This window comes from Thalia democratica, chromosome 2 (assembly GCF_965202585.1).
Source record: "Thalia democratica chromosome 2, ktThaDemo2.hap1.1, whole genome shotgun sequence".
In the NCBI taxonomy this organism is placed as follows: domain Eukaryota; kingdom Metazoa; phylum Chordata; class Thaliacea; order Salpida; family Salpidae; genus Thalia; species Thalia democratica.
Window position 1 is genome coordinate 18814953 of NC_139166.1, and position 14874 is coordinate 18829826.

Genomic DNA, 14874 nt, shown 5'->3' on the forward strand with positions numbered 1-14874 from the left:
ACATTCTTAATTATAGAAAGGTAAGTATCATCACCAAGGAAGCAATTCCTTTATTATTTTTTCACAAATGTTCATCGACTTCAACGTGCTGTTTGCTGATTTGTTGGTAAACAATAAGCTAAAGTACTTACAGTCAATCAAATCAAATTCTTTAAACACATAGCATTTTCACGAGATGACTTCACGATTGCACTTATACCTTCAGAATGCGACTTTACTCGGTCAATCCGAAGATACTGTTGGAAAGCTGAGACTCTAAGAAGCATTTTAAGTAATACTTAAGCTTCTCGAGTCGAGAAATGACAAAGTTATGGCTTCTAGAAAACTTCCACTTTTTGTATAGTAAAATAACTAATAAACGAAACCTTATTTTAATATATACAAAAATTCAAACTATTTAGAGCTGCGACTTATAGCCATCTTGCTTATGAAGCTCGTTTAACTTAAACGAAGCTAATAAAATACTTAACATAACAGTGAGAAAATGAACGAAAATGGTGTGTACTAAAATGGGTTTTTGATACCATATATAAGTGTTGCCAATGGAAAAACTTTACATAAAAGTGTAAAAACTAACAAAAATGGCATTTACTTTTATGGGTTTTTAATAATACATATCATGGTTGCCAATGGAAAAAATTGACATAAAAGTGTAAAAACTAACAAAAATGCCATTTATTATTGTTGGTTTATGGTACTATACATTAGAGTTGCCAACACAGATGTAAAATCAGAAAAGTTTTCTAGGTTTTTCAATTGTCTAAATCTTTTATGATCAAGCATCATTAAAAGTTTCTTAGTTGCACAAAGAGAAAAAAAACATAGTTAAGGTTTTATTTAAATTCAAATTAATCAAAATAAAATTTGTAATCATCTTATTTTGAATAATCTAATACTCGTATAAAGTATTTTTTTTCTTCAGCTATTCGACAATTAAAAAAAATTGTACATATTATAGCAAAAGTAAAAAGCTTTTTACACTCTTGTTTATTCATGATTCCAAATAGTGATTCTCGAATAATGACGTCACAACTTTATATCAAGAACTAAAGTAAACAAGCAAATGTTCATAGGATAATGAGATTTTGATATCAACATTCTTAATTATAGAAAGGTAAGTATCATCACAAAGGAAGCAATTCCTTTATTATTATTTCACAACTGTTCATCGACTTTAACGTGCTGTTTGCTAATTTGTTGGTAAACAATAAGCTAAAGTACTTACAGTCTATCAAATCAAATTCTTTAAAAACATAGCATTTTCACGAGATGACTTTACGATTGCACTTATACCGTCAGAATGCGACTTTACTCGGTCAATCCGAAGATACTATCGGAAAGCTGAGACTCTAAGAAGCATTTTAAGTAATACTTAAGCTTCTTGAGTCGAGAAATGACAAAGTTATGGCTTCTAGAAAACTTTCAAGTTTTGTTTAGTAAAATAACTAATAAACGAAACCTTATTTTAATATATACAAAAATTCAAACTATTTAGAGCTGCGACTTATAGCCATCTTGCTTATGAAGCTCGTTTAACTTAAACGAAGCTAATAAAATACTTAACATAATAGTGAGAAAATGAACGAAAATGGTGTGTACTAAAATGGATTTTTGATACCATATATAAGTGTTGCCAATGGAAAAACTTGACATAAAAGTGTAAAAACTAACAAAAATGGCATTTACTTTTATGGGTTTTTAATAATACATATCATGGTTGCCAATGGAAAAAATTTACATAAAAGTGTAAAAACTAACAAAAATGCCATTTATTATTGTTGGTTTATGGTACTATACATTAGAGTTGCCAACACAGATGTAAAATCAGAAAAGTTTTCTAGGTTTTTCAATTGTCTAAATCTTTTATGATCAATCATCATTAAAAGTTTCTTAGTTGCAAAAGAGAAAAAAAAACAACATAGTAAAGGTTTGATTTAAATTCAAATTAATCAAAATAAAATTTGTAATCATCTTATTTTGAATAATCTAATACTCGTATAAAGTATTTTTTTTCTTCAGCTATTCGACAATTAAAAAAAATTGTACATATTATAACAAAAGTTAAAAGCTGTTTACACTCTTGTTTATTCATGATGCCAAATAGTGATTCTCGAATAATGACGTCACAACTTAATATTAAGAACTAAAGTAAACAAGCAAATGTTCATAGGATAATGAGATTTTGATATCAACATTCTTAATTATAGAAAGGTAAGTATCATCACCAAGGAAGCAATTCCTTTATTATTTTTTCACAACTGTTCATCGACTTCAACGTGCTGTTTGCTGATTTGTTGGTAAACAATAAGCTAAAGTACTTACAGTCAATCAAATCAAATTCTTTAAACACATAGCATTTTCACGAGATGACTTCACGATTGCACTTATACCTTCAGAATGCGACTTTACTCGGTCAATCCGAAGATACTGTTGGAAAGCTGAGACTCTAAGAAGCATTTTAAGTAATACTTAAGCTTCTCGAGTCGAGAAATGACAAAGTTATGGCTTCTAGAAAACTTCCACTTTTTGTATAGTAAAATAACTAATAAACGAAACCTTATTTTAATATATACAAAAATTCAAACTATTTAGAGCTGCGACTTATAGCCATCTTGCTTATGAAGCTCGTTTAACTTAAACGAAGCTAATAAAATACTTAACATAACAGTGAGAAAATGAACGAAAATGGTGTGTACTAAAATGGGTTTTTGATACCATATATAAGTGTTGCCAATGGAAAAACTTTACATAAAAGTGTAAAAACTAACAAAAATGGCATTTACTTTTATGGGTTTTTAATAATACATATCATGGTTGCCAATGGAAAAAATTGACATAAAAGTGTAAAAACTAACAAAAATGCCATTTATTATTGTTGGTTTATGGTACTATACATTAGAGTTGCCAACACAGATGTAAAATCAGAAAAGTTTTCTAGGTTTTTCAATTGTCTAAATCTTTTATGATCAATCATCATTAAAAGTTTCTTAGTTGCAAAAGAGAAAAAAAAACAACATAGTAAAGGTTTGATTTAAATTCAAATTAATCAAAATAAAATTTGTAATCATCTTATTTTGAATAATCTAATACTCGTATAAAGTATTTTTTTTCTTCAGCTATTCGACAATTAAAAAAAATTGTACATATTATAACAAAAGTTAAAAGCTGTTTACACTCTTGTTTATTCATGATGCCAAATAGTGATTCTCGAATAATGACGTCACAACTTTATATTAAGAACTAAAGTAAACAAGCAAATGTTCATAGGATAATGAGATTTTGATATCAACATTCTTAATTATAGAAAGGTAAGTATCATCACCAAGGAAGCAATTCCTTTATTATTATTTCACAACTGTTCATCGACTTCAACGTGCTGTTTGCTGATTTGTTGGTAAACAATAAGCTAAAGTACTTACAGTCAATCAAATCAAATTCTTTAAACACATAGCATTTTCACGAGATGACTTTACGATTGCACTTATACCTTCAGAATGCGACTTTACTCGGTCAATCCGAAAATACTGTCGGAAAGCTGAGACTCTAAGAAGCATTTTAAGATATTTTTAAGCTTCTTGAGACAAGAAATGACAAAGTTATGGCTTCTAGAAAACTTTCAAGTTTTGTTTAGTAAAATAACTAATAAACGAAACCTTATTTTAATATATACAAAAATTAAAACTATTTAGAGCTGCGACTTATAGCCATCTTGCTTATGAAGCTCGTTTAACTCAAACGAAGCTAATAAAATACTTAACATAATAGTGAGTAAATGAACGAAAATGGTGTGTACTAAAATGGGTTTTTGATACCATATATAAGTGTTGCCAATGGAAAAAATTGACATAAAAGTGTAAAAACTAACAAAAATGGCATTTACTTTTATGGGTTTTTAATAATACATATCATAGTTGCCAATGGAAAAAATTTACATAAAAGTGTAAAAACTAACAAAAATGCCATTTATTATTGTTGGTTTATGGTACTATACATTAGAGTTGCCAACACAGATGTAAAATCAAAAAAGTTTTTGAGGTTTTTCAATTGTCTAAATCTTTTATTATCAAGCATCATTAAAAGTTTCTTAGTTGCACAAAGAGAAAAAAAAACAACATAGTTAAGGTTTGATTTAAATTCAAATAAATCAAAATAAAATTTATAATCATCTTATTTTGAATAATCTAAAGTAAATGTATTACTTCTCCTCCAGCAGTTGAGATCTCTCTGTTTGTTTTCTTAAAACCAAAACATATAATTCTTATACTTATTTTTAATGAATATTTTCTGGGTTTACACAAGTGGCAACACATAAAGAGTCATACTGGGTGTGGAGCAAAATAAATTGCCTTGTATACAGTTATCACTTGTACTTCAACATTCGATTTTTGATGTATTAACATAACTGCATAGTCTCAGATTAAATTCAATAACATTAGAGGTAGTCTAAGTTGATGTGTTCAAGCTAGGACGCTATCTGCTGTCATTTCAGATGTTTTAATTTTTGTAGATTTGTAACTTTTTTGAGCTAGCTAGCTAATCTGTTATTAAATCTATTAGGTAGCAATTAGCTTTCAAGTATTTGAACAACTCTTTATAAGACTTGGTACTTTTTTTAAGTTGTTAAAGGTTTACATAAATACATTTCTTATATGCCTAGTTACCAACGATAACGCAAAAGTTGTCACAAAAAAAGGAAAATACAGGCTTCTGTCACAAATTAAAAGTACTACTTAATTAGAATAACATAAAACTTTTAATGAAACAACAAAACTAAATGTTTCCAATTGATTAAGTTTGAGATTTAACATCATAAGACTAAGCAACTGTATAAAAACTTTTGAGTTTGACTGCGATTAACTGTGATGTAATAGTTTTATTGTTGCGATCTACTGTGATATCATAGTTGTTTCGTTGCAATATACTGTGATGTGATAGTTGTATTGTTGGGATGTACTGTGATATTATAGTTGTACTGTTGGGATGTACTGTGATGTGATAGTTGTATTGTTGGGATGTACTGTGATGTGATAGTTGTATTGTTGGGATTGGTTGTGATGTGAAAGTTGTATTATTGGGATTTACTGTGATGTAATAGTTGTACTATTACGATCTACTGTGATGTGTAGTTGTACTATTACGATCTACTGTGATGTGATAGTTGTATTGTTGAGAAGTATCGTTATGTGATAGTTATATTGTTGAAATCTACTGTGATGTGATAGCTGTGCTGTTGCGATCTACTATGATGTGATAGTTGTATTGTAGCTGAAATTTCTAATTTAGAATATATCAATTAATAATTTGTGTTTAATAACATACAAAATTATAAGCTGATTCGTGCCTACTAAAAAAACGGTAATAAACAATTAGCTATTTTGTTGTTTTTATAACTTTATTTTTTTTAAAGATTACTAAACAACTAACTTCTGTCTTTTTAGTACTTGTTTTGTTTGCATCGTTAGTTAATTTGTATCGGTGACTTTATTGTTTAGCCTACATTGGTGAGCCTAGTAGTACTCCAAGAAATAGGCCTTGTTCTAGGAAGGATAGTTGGCCTTTTATTAGACTTTGCATAATTTTAAAAATTGACAAGTTTTAGCTAGCAAGAATGAGTTAGCTACTAAGTATGAGTTTGCTACAAAGTTGGAGATAGCTACCAATTAGGAGTTAGCTTTAAAGTAGGAGTTAGCTGCTAAGTATGAGTAAGCTACTAAGTAGGATTTAGCTAACAAGTAAGAGTTAGCTAGTAGTAGGAGTAAGCTACCAAGTATAAGTAAGGTTCCAAATAGGAGTTATCTACTAAGTATGAGTTAAACCTGAAGTATGAATAAGCTATCAATTATGTCTTAGCTACTTAGTTCCAGTTAGCTACTATTTAGTAATCAGCTACCAAGTAGGATTTAACTACGAAGTATGAGATAGCTACAAAATAGGAGTTAATCACCAAATATGAACTTGCTATCAAGTAGTAGTCAACTAACAAGTAGAAGTTAGCTACCAAGTATTAGATAAATACCAAGTAGCAGTAAGCTAACAAGTAGATATTAGCTAATAAGTATCAGATTGTCACATTTTTTGAGTTAGCTAACAAGAACGAGTTAGCTATAAAGTACGAGTTATAATCGATAGTCTTTTGCTTCATTGAATTATTATGAATAGTTTATCTTAATGTTTGTTATATATACTTGATTATTGACCTAATTTTTTTTTCAATGGAGGATAAATAGTATTCAACACAAAATTTTTTAAATGTTCATGTTAAAGTTAAATTCAGTAAATATTGAAACGTTTTAGTTATACCTCAAAGAAGTTCCATCAAACAAAAATGTTTACGTCTCATACAATCTACATTAGTATAGAATTTTAACATAAATTTAAGTAACCAAAATATATGTAGTCACGGTTTTAATGATATTAAATAAACAATATTTTTTTTAATTAGTTTGTTTAATGTATTTTTTCAAGAACTACTCCTATCTTAAAAATTGTGTTTCTATTTTTAATTAGTATATTTTAAACGATTAAAAACCAATGTTTTGTTGTATAAAGTAGAACAAATAATAAATATATTATAACTGACTTTAGTGGAGCTTATTCCTACTCAGTTACAATTAAGTATACTCTATAAGATGTATCTTCATAAGTGATATAGTTTTGGAGTTTTAAAGATTTTCATAAAAACTAACACTTTATTCGTACTCTACCTATTAACTACACATTATACACCTACTTAAACTTATGAACTTTTGAAAGAATTATGGCAAATAACATTAAGTACATATAACATATAAAAAGTTAGCACCATTTAAAAAAAAAGTACTTAAAATTGTTTTTATCTCCTTAAACTTAAATTTAAAACTCTTATTATTGCTTTTAAAATAAATTAAAAGTATAGAATAACTAGACTAGAGAACTTAATATTTAGTTAGACTTTTAAGACTTATCGTGTTTATATATTGACTTTTTAAAATAACAACTTGTCTCACAACAGCTATTTATTGGCTGTATTCTCAAAAGTCGGTCTAATTCGCACATTTGCTGAGTCAGAAAAAATAATTTTTTATGTGATTTTTAACTTTAGTTGTTAAAATTTGATCTATTGATTAATTGCTAATATGTTTGGCTAATACGTGTTAAGGATAACGGTGAAAAAAAAGCTTTGAAAAAATCTGAATCAGCAAATATGCAAATCAGACTGACCATTAAATATAGTTTCCTATTTTATTGTGTCTATTATAAGTTTAGCGGTGTTATTGAAAAAAAAACTTTATAATTTTTTAGTCTAAAAACAGTAAAACTTTATTCTAATAATGGTTTTTACTTTCATAAAACCATTAATCCAAAATTTAATACAACATTAACAACAATTTAGTATTTAATAGTAAAGTCTACACTTCTATTAGTTACTGCACAGCAAGCGGATAGCTTGGTACGTTTCTGTAAATCTACAGAAACGTTAACATTTGTGCGAAAAAACTCGCTTTTCTTTCGATTATTCAGCTTTTAAGACCTTGTTTCTTTAGCTTTAAGTATTCGTTTATACTTAGTTTTGCACTCCTGAGAGATAGTTTGTACATTAATTTTACTCTCTAGCACTTTTAGTGTCGTAAATATTGAACAAATTGAATACATCTAAATTGTATACAAATTGGTTGGTGCAGATTTCTGTTATTAAATAGCAAATTATTGTAAAAAAATCCATTTAAATGCTGTAGATTCGGTTTAAATGATGTGAGAGAATAAAAAAAGTAAGTGTGAGAGAGGATGTTGTACTATTGAAATGCTTGTGGTCAGTCAAAAAAACTTAACATTTTTTGAAATTTACAGTTTTTGTGTTACAAAAGAGCAAATACAGATAGAAGATATATAACAAGATGAATTTTTAACTAGATGAACCTCAAAGTAAACTAACATGAAAAATTAACTTTAGTTCTAAATCAAATTGACTCTCTGAGTTGAATGTTTTAAGATTAAATCCCTGTTGTTGACAAATACACAACAATTAAAAACTTAAACAGTGATGATAATATCATTTCCATAAAGTTTTATCAAGAAGATTAGAATCTATTAACTCAGAAAAAAAAATAATATAAGACAATTAGCTTGCAAAAAGAAGACAAACTAAAAAACTCAATAGTATATTTTTTTTTTAAGAATAGTATAAACAAATTATAGTTTTTATTTTTATTATTTTAGAACTTTATTTTTTAATTAAAACTTCTTTTAAAGATTTTATAAATGCTTACCTTAGTTAAAATTTTAATTGCATTTTTTAGCAAAGTTGAAAAATTTAAATTGTACATTGTTGCCACACACTCAAAGTATCCTGGATAACTCTAGGATATTTAGAGTTTTATTTTTGAACTCAGGCTGACTCAGTATAGTTTTGTTTTATCTATGAAAAATTAATGACATTTTTAGATTTGTTAATAATGACATAACAGATGTTTTTCTATATTTGAATGAGATTTCGCTGGCTAGTTTTAATAAATTTTTATTGATAACCAATTTTGTAAAAAAACATTGATAAATTTGAAAATTTATTCTTATTTCAATGATATAGAAAAAAAATAGGACTTTTCAGACAGTTAAAGGTCACTTAGGACAGTTTGTTTTTAATTGACATGGTAGCATTGTATGATTAGATATATCTTAACCCTACTTTTTTCATTTTTATATTGACAAGTTTTAAGTAGTTTACAAAATTAAAAAAAAAAAAATTCGTACATTTGTATTTTCTAGTTAGCTTTACATTTTGAAAAATAGTTTTTGAGTTTTATTTGTATTACTACTGTACACTTGGTACACTATGTGTGGATTTTAATAAATTTAGCCGTTTTACAGATTTTTAAAACTTAGTTTAAAAGTTAAGTGTTCTAAGGTTAAAATTACGCAAATATCAGTTGAAAGTAAAACCAACCACTTGGTACCATTAACACTCAAAACTATCAACAAAGTCAATCAATCTGAAGTTCAGTTTGTTACAAAGTGTTCTAGATAAGTATTTCAAGAAAAAGCTTTTTGAATGATATTTTCAGACAAGTATGTAGAATGTAAAGTTTGTTTCAACTTGGTTTTAAATATTACTGTAAATTTTTATATTCTACAAGCAATGTTGTATACAATATGAAGATTTTTGTATTTTATTTTTCTTTAAACAAATCAAGAATATGAATTGTATCTGTTGTTTTAAAATAAGTTTATAAATTTCTTACAGCTTAAATAGTTATGCTACCAAAGCTAGCAATAACATTTACAAAGACGTGTACTCTTCCTTGCTTTATGAATTATTTTCGACAAAATAAAGTAGTTTTACATCTGAATTTTATCTAATGTTGTGAATTATTTTATTTATATCTCTTTTGTTTTTTTTTTTCAACTCCTAAAATTTATGATTTTTATCTAATAAAAGCAACAATTTTTGCAAATTTTTTCTGAATTGGGGAAACTGTTTTCAAAGTTATATATTTTAGGCCTATAAGTAATACTATTAAAGTTAAATTCTTAATATTTTTGTTTTAAATGAAAGGTTTTATAGGTTCATAAAAGTTTCAACACAAAAACAATTATAGGGGGTCAAGAGCAGTACAAATTGCCTTGAATTCAATTATTCATTATACTTCAACATTCAATTTATTTTTAAACTTTTAACAAAACTGCACACTTTCATATAAAATTAAAGATAGTTATAACTACTCTATTCTCGTTATGACGTCATATCACGTTATTCTTGATTTTATTATTGCAGATTTGTAACTTTTTTGAGTTAGCTTAGTCCCTGCTGCACAGGCACACTTAATTAAAAGAAACTTAAAAAAAAACTTGTTGTTTTAATCAAAAGTACTTAAACATGTCATAAAACTAATTAAGTAACTTGTAAGTTTTTCTTCATAAAAGTGTTTAATATTTTTAAGAGAAAACAAACATTTTGTAAGTTTCTTGAGTAGTAAACAAGTGAAGGATAAGTGTTGATTTTTTACTAGATACTTACTGAATACATAATTAAAAATTATAAAACTAAGTGCTTGAGCTGTTGTTTTGATTTAAATTTAGTGTTTGCTTAATGCCTTTATCTAAAAATTTTATATATCAAACTAGAAAAAATTCATATTATAGCGTATATACGTTTATACAGCTTTGCTTTGGACCATCTACAAAAAAGCACACAAAGAAGATGTACAACTTTCACGCACTACGTTTAAGTAAAATAAAAAGATTTTTTAAACACAATGAAAAGTTTACGTGATTTAGAGCTATTTTTTTTTGGTTTATTTTAATAATAAGTTTATAAACTTGATATAAAAACTTTATACTATATATTTGGTCATATATACAGTTTCATTAAGAAAAATTAACTAAGTATTATTTTTATTTATGAACTTTATTAAGAGATGAAGAAAAAGTTGTTGTGAATAAAACGTAAAAACTCTAGAAATAAATAAATTAAAAAGGTATAAATATATATATAATGGCACAGTTCTGTATTATCATTTTATTTAGAAATTAGAACTAAGTTAGAATGGACTCTAATTATCAAAATAAATTTGTTAGCAACTATAGTTCTACTAACAGATGTTATCAAGCTTTAAACTCTGTTAAAATTGTATATTTTATACTTCAACAAGAGTTTATACCTTAATAATTTCTAGTGCTAGAAACGAAGTTGCTTTTTTGTTGAGATCTCTTAGGTCGCTATAAAAAGATTTTTCACGTTAGTTACAGCAGGTTGAAACCTCGTAGATAATACTATTAGCAGTTATCTTTAGTTGAGGTTCTTTCGATTTTAAATAAAAAAAGCGTTAGAATTTTTTTTCAAAGGTTGTTAGAGTATATTAGAATATACATATTATTTATTAAACGATAAAAAAAAGTATTTAAAAAGTATAGTCTAAGGACCTGGTGTACGAGAAAACCTTTCAGTTATCTAGTCGTACACAAAATGCTTTTACAATTGCTTACGAGCTAAAAGTATTAAAAGTTTGAATCTCTTCTTTTTACCCTTATATAAAATAAAGATTATAAAAACTTACAAAATAAAACAATCAATAAAGTGAAAGAATAGAAAAGAAAATTAAACAACACTTAACTAAGTTATGTGTTTACTTCAGAATTTTTATACATAATGTACTTAAAAACTTTCCAATATAATAAAAGTGAAAGTATAGTTCAAGCCATAAACTTAAAAATACTAGAGGTACAGAAAACTTTTAGATATAAATAAAATTAACTTTAACTTATTTTTGTAACTTAACTTTTACTTAATTTATAAAACCTGATAAACAATACTATTTGCACACATTACTTTTGTTTAAAATTAGGTATCAATTGCATAATCGTTTATAACGACAAAATACAACTACTTATAACTTTTAAATTCCAAAAAAAATATTTAAAAATTTTATATAGTTAATCAGTTAAAAATTAGTTCTGTAATTTTTTTAAAATTACTATTTTTATCAAAAAAATTTAGTATAACGAATAATTACTTTTTTATTAAAATAAACATGAAAGTTGTACAGAAATGACTATTGACTATTATTTTATATAAAAGTTATAATATGAACATTTAAAGTTTGTTTTAATTAAAACTTTGATAATTTTACAAATTAAACTACGACTTAAACTAAAAAACTTAAACTAAAAGAAAATTGCAATTGAAATACCATACGTACATACTACTTAATTTTCGCTCTTAAATATTCTAAAAGTACTTAAAAACTCATTTTTTTTTGTCACTTTATGTTTGTATTTTTTATTTTGTGCTCAGAACATACATATTCATATTAAGTTTCTATAAAAAGTACAAGATTTTTTCTAAATCAGCTACAACAGAAAAAGCACATTGTAAAACTTGTCTCTCGACAATATTGTCTTGTATTAAAGTATGCCGTTCATGACTTTAAAAATAATTCGTTATGTGTGCGATGTTTAATTTCAGCACTTTTGATATCATACTATTATTTATTGATCGATAAAAAACGCTCTTACAAAAAAAAAAATAGAGTAAACATTGCTCAACGAAAATGTAATTAATAAAGTGAGCTTAAAATTGAGTTGAATTTAATGTAGCTTATTTCAATCGTGACGTGGCTATTGAATATTTAAACAATCTTGTGCTTGTAATCGCTATGATAATTTGAAATCCCGCTCGAATGCTTTATATAAAAACATATAGTTAATACAAATTTTTACCTAAAAACTAAACAAGTTAAATAAAAATACTAAGTTTAAATTTGTGGTAAAGTTTAAATTTTAGTTAAGTTTAAAAATCAAAGAACAACACAAATAATAATGATTAAAAAAAATCTGTATGTAGCTTTCTATTTTCTTCTAGCTACTTTAAAAATATTAACTATAAACGTTTTATTTTTAAAACAGTTCTGTAGTTAATGTAGTTCCAATTAAAACATTAAAGAGTTAAAACAGTTGTCAAAAATACAAGCTATTTACGCAAATTTTGTACGTAAAGTATCTAATAAATTAGAAATAAATCCCATAAAATGTAAAACGCGTACATTTCTAAGATGTAAGTAAAACTTCATATGTTATCACTACGGTTATTTCTAAAATGTTGTCACCTTTAAAAGTCAATACAGTCCTGTAAAACATTTTAATGGTACGTAAGAGGTTCTAATACGGCATTTTTAAATGTACTTAATTATACGTAGACAACTTTAAAAGCAAAGGTGATAGATTTAGACGTTTCAGCCCATTTTAAAGTATATTTTATTGCTCATGGCATATAACTGTAGCGAGAAAAACTCAGTTTTCGTTCTTTGATTGCTTTTTTGAATACACGAAGAGTATTAGTTTATTGAAGTACGTACCTAGTTTTATTAAAGTGGTAATTTTTAGGTACGCGTAGACTTTAGAAAAAAATAACAGTTCACACGCTTTTGGCAATAATATTATGTTTTATTTGCGTTGAACTAACGCATGATATTCAATAACCTTTTAAAGATATAAATAGTGCGTCAGTAATTAAACTATAAATCGTTTTAATGAATTATGAAAGAACTAACCGAAGCTTTATTAAAAGAGAACTGTCAAGATGTGAGTATATAAGCTTAAATAACAGTTAAAATAGCACATGTAGAAAAGTTAACCGTTTAAGTAGTAAGTTTGTTAAAAGTATGTTTAGAATATGACTTAAAAGTTAAAACAAGTTTTCAAAGACTGATATTAAAAAGGTCTACAAATTTCAACTTGCTGAAAACTAAATGTATTCATTTTGTTGTTTTTGTATTTATTCTAATATCTAGAAACTCATTTATGGTCTGGTAGGCTAAAATATAGAACTTATGCTTTAACCTAAATAAACAGTAAGATTGTACAGTAAAAGAATAAAATATAAAAAGATATTTATCAGTAGTCAGAAATAAAAAGTCGAATAAAAGTTTTTTTTTTAACTAATTCAGCTTCCATATAGAGGTAGTTTTTAACGTTGATGTAGTCATACTGACACAGATATTTCAAGTATTAAATAATTCAAGCACAAACGAACGATGATGAAACTAATTGTATCTCTCCTACTACTAACTACCCAGTCTTTTTCATTCAAATTCAACAAAAAGACATATGAATTGTTACTGAAAAGATTTGATTATTTGACACAACACAACATACTGGAATATTGTCACTCATTTAAAACAATACCGCCAGTTGATAAGACAGTTTTGTCAATTGCCCCGTATACACATGTCAAATATCGTTGCTCGTAAGTTTGTTTAATTATTTAGAACAAACTTTTGGTTGTGATTAGCATACATATGTGTTTTTTATATTCTAATTTAAATAGTTTGAATACAATGAAAAAAACGAAATCAATTTATTTATCTAAATTTTACTTAGTATAAATTGAATGTGTAAAGGTTTAGTAAAATTTTAAATAAATCACTTTTATAAGTTAGTAGAAACACAGTTATAGAACTTCTTTTACAAATTTAGTATTAAAAAGATAAGTTCATTCATTAACAATGATTTAAAGTATAATATATTTATACAATTAATAAAAAGGATAAGTCATATTCAAATAAATATAGACACTGTTAGCTAGTATTTGCATTTAATAACTTTGCTAATAATAATGTTTAAAGGAGCATGTACAAAATGATTGAAGATAAAACAGTTTCATTTTATTATTGAATAATAAAATTACAAATAATTCATTATTAAAAATTCATTCTCAACAACTTTTCTATAAAGTTACGGTTAATAGTAGATACAGATAAAATGCAACAGAATCATCTCGATGTTATGTTTTGTGGAATGTATTGTTACAATCCAGTTACTTGTAAAATACTAAAAGGTTACACAAATGAACCTGTTTATACTGGAGTTACTTACAAAGACAACAGTGGAAATAATGTTCACTTTAGGTCTCTACATTAATAATTCTACATTTAAAAATCAAACATAATTATATTTACTTTATTTTTATTTAAACTTTCGATATCTTAATTTTAGTGATTTTAAATAGATAACTTAGGATAAAGATTTTGCTTTATAAAGCTTTAAAAATAATGATGTGCTTTTTTAAATATTTTTTTCAAAGTTATTAAAGTTCTAAGTTGGTTATTATAATTGCAGTATTCTATTCATTTATTTATTCAGGCTTTTGAATAAAAATATGTTAATTTAACTAAAAAAAAACAATGTCACAGATACCCATCGGCTTGCCACTGTGTAACTTCAACAATTAAAAAACCAAAAGCAAAATCAAAAGAAGTTTGCACTGCAATTAAAAAACGACGGAAAAGATGATACGGATATTTCTAAGCTAGCTGTAATGTATTGTGACGTCATATGGTGTAATTTTGTTATTATTTAAACATAATTGTTACGTTATCCAAACTTTTATTTTTGTAAATATTT